The sequence below is a fragment of the Bos indicus genome, chromosome 10 (genome assembly GCF_029378745.1).
Source record: "Bos indicus isolate NIAB-ARS_2022 breed Sahiwal x Tharparkar chromosome 10, NIAB-ARS_B.indTharparkar_mat_pri_1.0, whole genome shotgun sequence".
NCBI lineage: Eukaryota > Metazoa > Chordata > Mammalia > Artiodactyla > Bovidae > Bos > Bos indicus.
Window position 1 is genome coordinate 88,992,967 of NC_091769.1, and position 9,460 is coordinate 89,002,426.

Here is a 9,460-nt window from a genome sequence, read left to right on the forward strand (position 1 = left end):
TTTTCATGGCTGAGTAGTAGTATTCCATTGTGTGTGTGTTTGTATCACATCTTTTTTTTATCCAATCATCTGTTGAGGGACACGTAGGTTGCTTCCATATCTTGACAACTGTAAATAATGCTACTATGAACATTGGGGTGCATGTAACATTTCAAATGAGTGGCTTTGGTTTTTTGGGCATATATACCCAGGAGTGGAATTGCTGGGTCATATGATATTTCTAATTTTAGTCTTTTGAGAAGTATCTGTATTGTTTTTCATAATGGTGGTCCTAATTTATCTTCCCACCAGCAATATATGAGGGTTCCTGTTTATCCACATCCTTGTCAACATTTGTTATTTGTGTTCTTTTTGATGATATCTATTCTGACAAGTGTGAGGTGATGCCTCACTGTGGTTTTGATTTGCATTTCCCTGATAATTAGCGACATTGGGCATCTTTTCATAGGCTTGTCTTCCATCTGCATTTCCTCTTTGAAAAAGTTCAATTCTTCTGTCCATTTTTTGATCAGGCTTTTTCTTTATGTTGAGTTGTATGAGCTGTTTATGCTGCTGTTCTCTTTCTTGAATAGTGTTTTGGACACCATAGTGTGATGATAAGATAGTTGGAATATGGCAGCTATGGTACAATTAATGAGGGGAATGCAATGTTAATATAAGGAAAATGGCAGAGGATTGATGGAACTAGGTCCCAAAGATATGGACAAGCTGGGGTACTTACCCTGGGACCACCTACCTCTTCTTCTTATCTGCTGCTGCTGCTAAGTCGCTTCAGTCATGTCCAACTCTGTGCAACCCCATAGATGGCAGCCCACCAGGCTCCCCCGTCCCTGGGATTCTCCAGGCAAGAACACTGAAGTGGGCTGCCGTTTCCTTCTCCAGTGCATGAAAGTGAAAAGTGAAAGTGAAGTCGCCTGGTTGTGTCCAACTCTTTGGGACCACATGGACTGCAGCCTTCCAGGCTCCTCCCTCCATGGGATTTTCCAGGCAAGAGTACTGGAGTGGGGTGCCATTGCCTTCTCTGCTACTTCTTATCTAGGAAGTAATATTTGTCTCTATAGTTTAAGCCACTGTTGGTCATATTGCTTCTCTTGCATCTGAAGTAATCCTAACTGATTTAGAAGCCTAAACTGGGGGGCTGTGTTTCTGGGTTTTAGGAGGTCCAGACTTTTGACCTGAGCCCTAGAAACAACATTGGGTGATTCCGAACAACGGGTTGGCTTGCATCTTACTTCTTTGGTGTGACGGAAGTTAATGTGGCCCCTTACAGCATTGCCTCGGGGTGCCTATTCCGTAGTGTGTTTTGCTCTATTTGATTTCCTTGCTGCTTTTCCATTTCATAAGAATATCAAATCACTTTGAATTGATGAGGGAATTTCAGTTTCATTTTTAATAAAGTTTCCCTGGCTGAGTGCATTGGAAGAACTTCACATAAGGACGGAGGTACCCAAGGTTGATGGTGGGAAGAGGACTTACAAATAATTAACATTGATTGCAAGCCTATATGCTTGACATAAAAAACTGAATTCTGGGACTCATTTTTATTTCATTGAGCTATATATTTATGGTTATGGCAGTGCCATACTGTCTTGATTACTGTAGTTTTGAAAGAACTTTTGAAATTGGGAACTATAAGTCCTTCAACTTAGTTCTTTTGCAGGATCATTTTGGCTATTCTGGATCCCTTGAATTTCCATATGAATTTTAGGATCAGTTTGTCAATTTCTGCAAAAAGGCAGTAGGGATTTTGATATATAAAATCAATACATACTTTCGAGGTGTTCTGCCATCTTACCAATATTAATCTTCTGATCCATGAATGTGGGATGGTTTTCTATTTTTTACCTCTTTGATTTCAACAATGTTTTGTAGTTTTCAGAATATAAGCTTGCACTTCTTGTGTTAAGTTTATTCCAAAGTATTTAATTCTCTTTGCTATTGTTAGTAAATCGTGTTGTTCTTAATTTCAGTTTAGATTGTTCATTGCAAGTATATAGAAATGCAATTGATATTTGTATATTGATCTTGCAGTCTTGCTAAACTCAGTTTTTCTAAGTAATTCTTTATGGGACAAGTATTTTTTTTCCTCTTCTTAATTTTACTTGCTGTTGATCTCCTGCCTTATCTCCGTAAGGGCTTTTTTTTTCTATTTTAATATAAGTAGACAGAATATTTGAAAAACATGTAAACCTGGTGAGACTAGACATTTGTCCATTTTTTTTTTTTATTAGTTTCACTTTTGCTATGATTCTGAGATATGGAGCAAGACAGGGTCCAGGAAAAGCCATGCCAGTGTGTCTGTCACTGAGACTGGTTGCCCAGGTGAAGGGGTGCAGCAGCTTGCCCTGAGAGGCTCTCTCTAGTGTCGGCGTGGCTGGGAGTGAGGAACACAGCTGCCACCCAGTTCTCAGTGTTTGTATCAACTAGTGTTGCATGTCTGCTATGTGTTTGGCACTTACATTCATGACTCCTTAAGATGTTCTGGATGGTAGATGATGATAGCTCTGTTTTACAGGCAACAAAATCAAGTCTCAGGGAAGGTCAGGAACTTTCCCAGTTCAGTTCAGTCGCTCAATTGTGTCCTACTCTTTGCAACCCCGTGGACTGCAGCACACCAGGCCTCCCTGTCCATCACCAACTCGCGGAGCTTGCTCAAACTCATGTCCATTGAGTCGGTGATGGACAAAGTCAAAAGCTGAGAACTGGCTTCTTTGACTTCGAAACCTGCCTTTTTCCTGCAGAGCCACACAGCCTCTCGAGCCCTGGGTTGGGGAGGTTTGCTCTGTTCTGCCTCCTGCAGCCGGTGCCTCCCAATTGTCCTCTGAAAATTCTCTGCAGGCAGGATGCGTGTGTGCATGGTGCTCCTTGATCTGCCTTCTATCACCTTTTTGCAAAGTATCTTTACCTCAGCTCTTGCCCTGATAGCCAGTGCTTTCTGTCTTATTCAGCACTTTCCTGGGAGCTGGGAGAGCAGGGATGGGAAAGGTGAAACACACTCCCTCCTGCTCTCAAAGTCCTACCATCCATTCTCTACATAGATTGGAAGATGAGTGTTCTCCTTTGTGTTTGAGCAAACTGGCCTGTTGGATTCAGTTTTGTAAATAGAGGAGAAGCCCATGACCATCCTACCAAGACCTGGGCATGGCTGGTAATACGTGGCCACCTAGAAATGCAGCTGGGACATAAGTTGGGTCTCAGACACATCTGTTGAATGAATTCTGGTCCTGGCCCAGCACCAGGGTTATAAGGAGCTGAAACCTGTTAATGATTTTCAAAATGAGAGGCAGTCCTGTTTAGAATATGTGGTAGGACTCTGTTGTAGTAGGTCCTACCTTCGTAAACTCATCTGTCTGTTGAGTGAACAAATAATTTATTGCTTTCTGAAGAGGTGACAGGGACAGACCAGCCAGTGAGTCTGGTACTCGGAGAATTCAGAATTTAGAGGGGGAAAGTGAAGTCGCTCAGTTGTGTCCGACTCTTTGCAACCCCATGGACTGTAGCCCACCAGGCTCCTCCATCCATGGAATTTTCCAGGCAAGAGTACTGGAGTGGATTGCCATTTCCTTCTCCAGGGGGTCTTCTTGACCCAGGGATCGAACCCGGGTCTCCTGCATTGCAGGCAGACGCTGTACCATCTGAGCCACCAGGGAGGCACTTAGAGGGGAAACGGACATAAAGCAAGCAGTCTGTTGCAAGTACCCAATCCTGGGCATGGTTGTCTTCTGTCACCATGTGGCTTTCCTGGACTAGACCGAAGTCTTGCCTGCTGCTTTCTCCTCTCCTCAGCTCTCTCTGTTACTTCCTCACTCCTGGCCACGCTTGTCTCCTCAACCCTGGGCGTGAGTTTACCCTTCTTTCTGCAGCAGGAGCTCCAGGCAAACATTCCGCACAAGGCTCTTGTTCATCTCTGTCTCCAAGTCACTCCCCTGCCTGTCTCCACCCATAAATTCTGGTGGAGCTTCCCTTGGTCAGAATGGGCTCTGCAGGGCACTTTTACCACCGGAAGGGTAGTTCTGGGGAGAGATTGCCGTAGAAAAGTATAACTTTGTAAAATGTATTTATTTACTTATTGGCTGCACTAGGTCCTCATTGCTGTGCAAGGGCTGTTCTCTAGTTGTGGTTAGTTGGGGCGGGGCTCCTCTCCAGCTATGCACACGGGGTGGGCTTCTCAGTGCAGAGGCTTCTCTCGTTGTGGGGTGTGAGCTCTTGGGTGTGCAGGCTTCCGTAATTGCAGCACTCCGGCTCTAGAGTGCTGGCTGAGTAGTTGCCCTGTGGCTGGCTTTAGTTGCCCTGTGGCATGTGGGATGCTCCTGGACCAGGGGTCGAACCTATGTTCCCTGAACTGGCAGACAGATTCTTAATCACTGGACCACCAGGGAAGTCCTGAAAAGTATCATTTTAGGCTTAATTCTCCCTGAGTGAATTGCATGTGACTGAGTTCCTGTCCCTGGACAGGGTAGCCTGGCCTACTGCAGTCCAGATCAGATCAGATCAGTCGCTCAGTCGTGTCCGACTCTTTGCGACCCCATGAATCACAGCACGCCAGGCCTCCCTGTCCATCACCAACTCCCGGAGTTCACTCAGACTCACGTCCATCGAGTTAGTGATGCCATCCAGCTATCTCATCCTCTGTCGTCCCCTTCTTCTCTTGCCCCCAATCCCTCCCAGCATCAGAGTCTTTTCCAATGAGTCAACTCTTCGCATGAGGTGGCCAAGTACTGGAGTTTCAGCTTTAGCATCATTCCTTCCAAAGAAATCCCAGGGCTGATCTCCTTCAGAATGGACTGCTTGGATCTCCTTGCAGTCCAAGGGACTCTCAAGAGTCTTCTCCAACACCACAGTTCAAAAGCATCAATTCTTCGGTGCTTAGCCTTCTTCACAGTCCAACTCTCACATCCATACATGACCACAGGAAAAACCATAGCCTTGACTAGACGAACCTTTGTGGTTGCAAAGAGTCGGGCACTACTGAGTGACTCAACTGACTGAACTGAACTGAGCTCCTGGTCATGGAGGGAAACATTTTTAATGCTTATTTCCATCACTGTCCCCTTCACTGAATGTGTTTTTAAGGACATTTGGTGGGTCAGATATAGGGCCGGGGGCTGGAGATGTGTGTAATCAGTCCCCACCCCCTGTTCTTGAACTTTTGGGGACATAGGAAGTGCCTATCAAATAATAGTTGATAGGCCATGGAATCATAGAATCTTAACATTAGGAGGGACCTTATCATTTATTCCAATACTTTTCAAACTTCTTTGATCACGACTAGCAATTTAAAATTTTATGTTTTTTACATGTCCCAGTAAACATGCATATACTTGTTAGTACATATGCACACACACATTAAATAAACAAATGTATAACAAACGTTGTACAAGGTCAAATTACACTTAATATGCCTGTATTTTCTATTCTATTTCATTTAAAAATACTGACCCTACAACTCACAAAATTCATTTTTATGACTCCGTATCACAATATGAAGTTTCAAACTTCAGTTTGAAAAGTACTAATCTAACAGTAACCTGGACCTTACGCTTTATCCAGTTGTCAAGAACTTGTCTGGCCTTTGTGGGATTTCTCTGTGCATAGGAATTCAGTACTAACCTAGGAAGTCAATTCTACCTTTGAACACTTTTGTCTGTTTAAAAGTTTCCTTATGACTTTAGTCTTCCACATACCACTCATTCTTTTTTAAATTTTTAATTGGCAGATAATTGCTTTACAGTGTTGTGTTGGGTTCTGCCATACAGCAATGTGAGTCAGCCATGAGTATACACATGTCCCCCTTCCTCTTAAACCTCCTTCCCACCCCATCCCACCCCTCTAGGTTGTCACAGAGCAGCATTAAAACGTGTACATTTCCATATGTAAAATAGATAGCTAGTGGGAAGTTTCTGTATAATGACTCATTCATATTCCATGTAAAATCCCCTTAGAACAGTGGCTGTGCCTTCTTGCATTTCTTGGTTTTGTATAATGTTGTAATTCGGGTCAGTAGTGTGCTTGAGTCAGTGTGCACCAGCTTATGATAGCCAATTTCCAAATTTTAGGAGTTTTGTGAATCAATTATTAAAGTCTTGATTAAAAATTAAATTCAATGACTTACAGATTTATTAAAACTAAAGGAAAGAACTCATCACTTAATTTTACTACATCTGACCCTTACTATGCTCTTAAAGTTGTGTCTATTGAACTTGTACAGTAGAAAGAGCATACTGCTGCTGCTGCTGCTGCTAAGTTGCTTCAGTCGTGTCCGACTCTGTGTGACCCCACAGATGGCAGCCCACCAGGCTTCCCCGTTCCTGGGATTCTCCAAGCAAGAAGACTGGAGTGGGTTGCCATTTCCTTCTCCAATGCATAAAAGTGAAAAGTGAAAGTGAAGTCCCTCAGATATGTCCGACTCTTCGAGACCCCATGGACTGCAGCCTACCAGGCTCCTCCATCCATGAGATTTTCCAGGCAAGAGTACTGGAGTGGGGTGCCATTGCCTTCTCTGGAAAGACCATACAATGTTATGCTATTGCCCATCTCTTCCCAGCTCTGTGCTCAATGACATCACATAGGTAGCTTGAAATCGGCCATGGTGGGGCCATTTACACCATGAAAATCAGCGTATATAACAGTCCTCCACCCCCCAGGAAAGCCAGCTGTTAGGGACTTCCCAGCACACCACTGCTCTGCAGTACCACTTGAGTTCCATTTCAGCTACAGCACTTGGTAGCTGTGTGACTTGAGCGAGTCAGTGAACATCTCTGTGGTAGTTTCTTTGCACGATGCCTATATTTCTAGGGTTGCTTTGAGGATTAAATGAATTCATACATATGAAGTGCTTAGAACAATGCCTCTGTAAGTGTTATCCATCATCTAGGTTATTTGCTGCTAAATTATTCCATCCTCCCTGGAAAACTATGGTTTCCAGAAATCCCTCAGCCTGGTCACCCTCCCATCTTGCTTTCACCTTTGACATATGGGTTTGTCTTCTCTTTCCAGCCAGATCACAGGGCCTCTGACATAGGGGTGGTTGCCTTTTTCTTTGCAATCTCTAGGTGCAAGCCTTGGGTTGGGTGCGGGGGGAAGCTGAATCTCCTTGACGAATGGAAGGCCTCAGGGGGCTCTGGCTGCTCCCAGCATGGTGCCCTGCTCCCAGTGGAGGTTTCCGGGCTTGGCTGGCTGGTCTGAGGATGAATAAGTGTTTTGGTGGAGGCAGCCCTGAGCTGGCTAGCAGTCTCAGACAGCCCAGCTGCCATCCAGGTGGTTGGCCTATAAATCACTAGGCCTTACCCTCCCTGCAACTCGATAAAGCTGAGGCATAAACAGCATCTTGTGTCAGTGATGAAGCAACTGGCACCTCCCTCAGCTCTGGATGAAGCCTCCTGGAGCTTGTTTAGGCCCTGATTCTTTCTTGCACACAGCTGCTGTGCTATTTGAAGAAGTCGGGAGACTCTCCCGCCTCATAACAGATCCATGGTGCCTGTATTTTACCATTAGGGATTTATTTGTTGAGGGTGAACAGTGCTTCCTTTGTAAGGTTTTGTTTGAAAATGGTGGTGCCTTGGGAGAATGGTGTCTTACTCAGCCTCTAGAATCTTAGTGTGAATGTGCTTATCAGCCACCTTGCTCCTGCTCCACTTCCATCTCTTATCAAAGAGGGCGGCAACCCCAAAAATGCCGGAGGCAGCACCCTGGAGTGTTGATTCCCAAACCTGGCTGCACTTTTAGAATCACCAGGAGATGCTTTTGCTTAATGAGAACACTTTTAATTTGATAACTGTTGACCACCCCCTCAAAGTAAATGTCACCCATACAATCTCATTATTTAAATATATGTTTTCTTTAATGAATTAGAGAAAATATAGCTGTTTTTCTTAAACCCCAAATGCTAAACTATGGATTTTCCAAAGATTTCCTTATATTCATAAACTGGAATTTTAAAGATATTATTAAGTGGGTTTTGTTAGTGCAACACATTTAAATATTTAGAAGTTCATTTTCACCACTTTCTGAAAATTAAAGGAATATTTGCCTAAAAAAAAAAAATAAATATATGTTTCTGTATATTAGTTAGAAACAAAAATTTCCAACTCAGCTTTTTTTCTAACTTATTTTTGTGTTTGGCTGTGCTGGGTCTTCGTTGCTGCGAGGGTTTGTCTCTAGTTGCGGTGAGCAGGGGCTTCTCTTTAGTTGCAGTGTGTGGGCTTCTCGTTGCAGTGGCTTTTCTTGTGGAGCACGGGCTCTAGGGTGTGCGGGCTTCAGGAGCTGCAGCACGTAGGCTCTGTCGTTGCAGCTCCCGGGATCCAGAGCTCAGGGCCTGTCACTGTGGTGCATGGACTTAGTTGCATGTGGGATCTTCCCGGACCAGGGATTGAACCCATGTCTCCAGCACTGGCAGGCGGATTCTTTAACCACTGAGCCACCAGGGAAGCCCTTTTCCCTCAGCTTATCCACTTCCATCCTGGGGAGTCTTTAAAAAGCAATTATTTCCTGTGTCCTTCCTTAAACCTTAAACCTGGACTTCCCTGGTGGCTCAGACAGTAAAGTGTCTGCCTACAATGCGGGAGACCCAGCTTCAATCCCTGGGTTGGGAAGGTCCCCTGGAGAAGGCAATGGCACCCCACTCCAGTACTCTTGCCTGAGAAATCCCATGGATGGAGGATCCTGGTAGGCTACAGTCCATGGGGTCGCAAAGAGTCGGACACGACTGATCGAATTCACTTCACTTCACTTCCTTAAACCTACAGAGATGGAGTATTCTGGAGAGGGGGTCAGGAATCCTTAAAAATACTCTTGTCCAGTGACTCCTGTTGTACGGACAGGTGTGGGAAGAAGTAGAGAAGTGGATTGAGGTTTCTTAGTGTTAAGTACCCTATCTGATCCATTTTCACCCAGGGCTTGGTGCATAGCAGCACATAGTCAGTGCTTCATCAGTGATCTTTAAACTGAAAGAGGCTAGGAGTCGGGCAGACCTGGGTTTGAGTCTAAGCTCTGCCACTTCTGTGTACCCTGGGCGGGTGACTTCCTTTTCATCTGGGAAATCAGGATGATAATGTGCACAAGAACAGGGCCAAGGGCAGGCAGTCGGAGGCCAGGGTGAGTCCCAGGGGCTTCTGTTTTAGTTACTAAGGGGCAGCCAGAAGTCTCCTTCAAGCACTGGCCTTACCCTGCTGCCACAGGTCTTCCGGCACTGCCTGTGGGCCGTGTGCACAGAAAAAGCTATAGACACCAGCCCTGCTGGGATCGACCCCGTCACTGCCTGCCTGTGGCTGGATTGATCCAATGCCTGCTTGATATCTGCAATTAGGAGACCAACTGAAGCTAATTTCCAGCTCGACCTGCCACCCTGCTGCCGAGGATTGTGCGGGAGGTCGCCTTCGAGGAAGGCAAGAGACTAGAGGGAGCTTGCAGAGAAGGGGGAGGGCATTTCTCTGGGGGTGGGAGTGTGTGTGTGTGTGTGTGT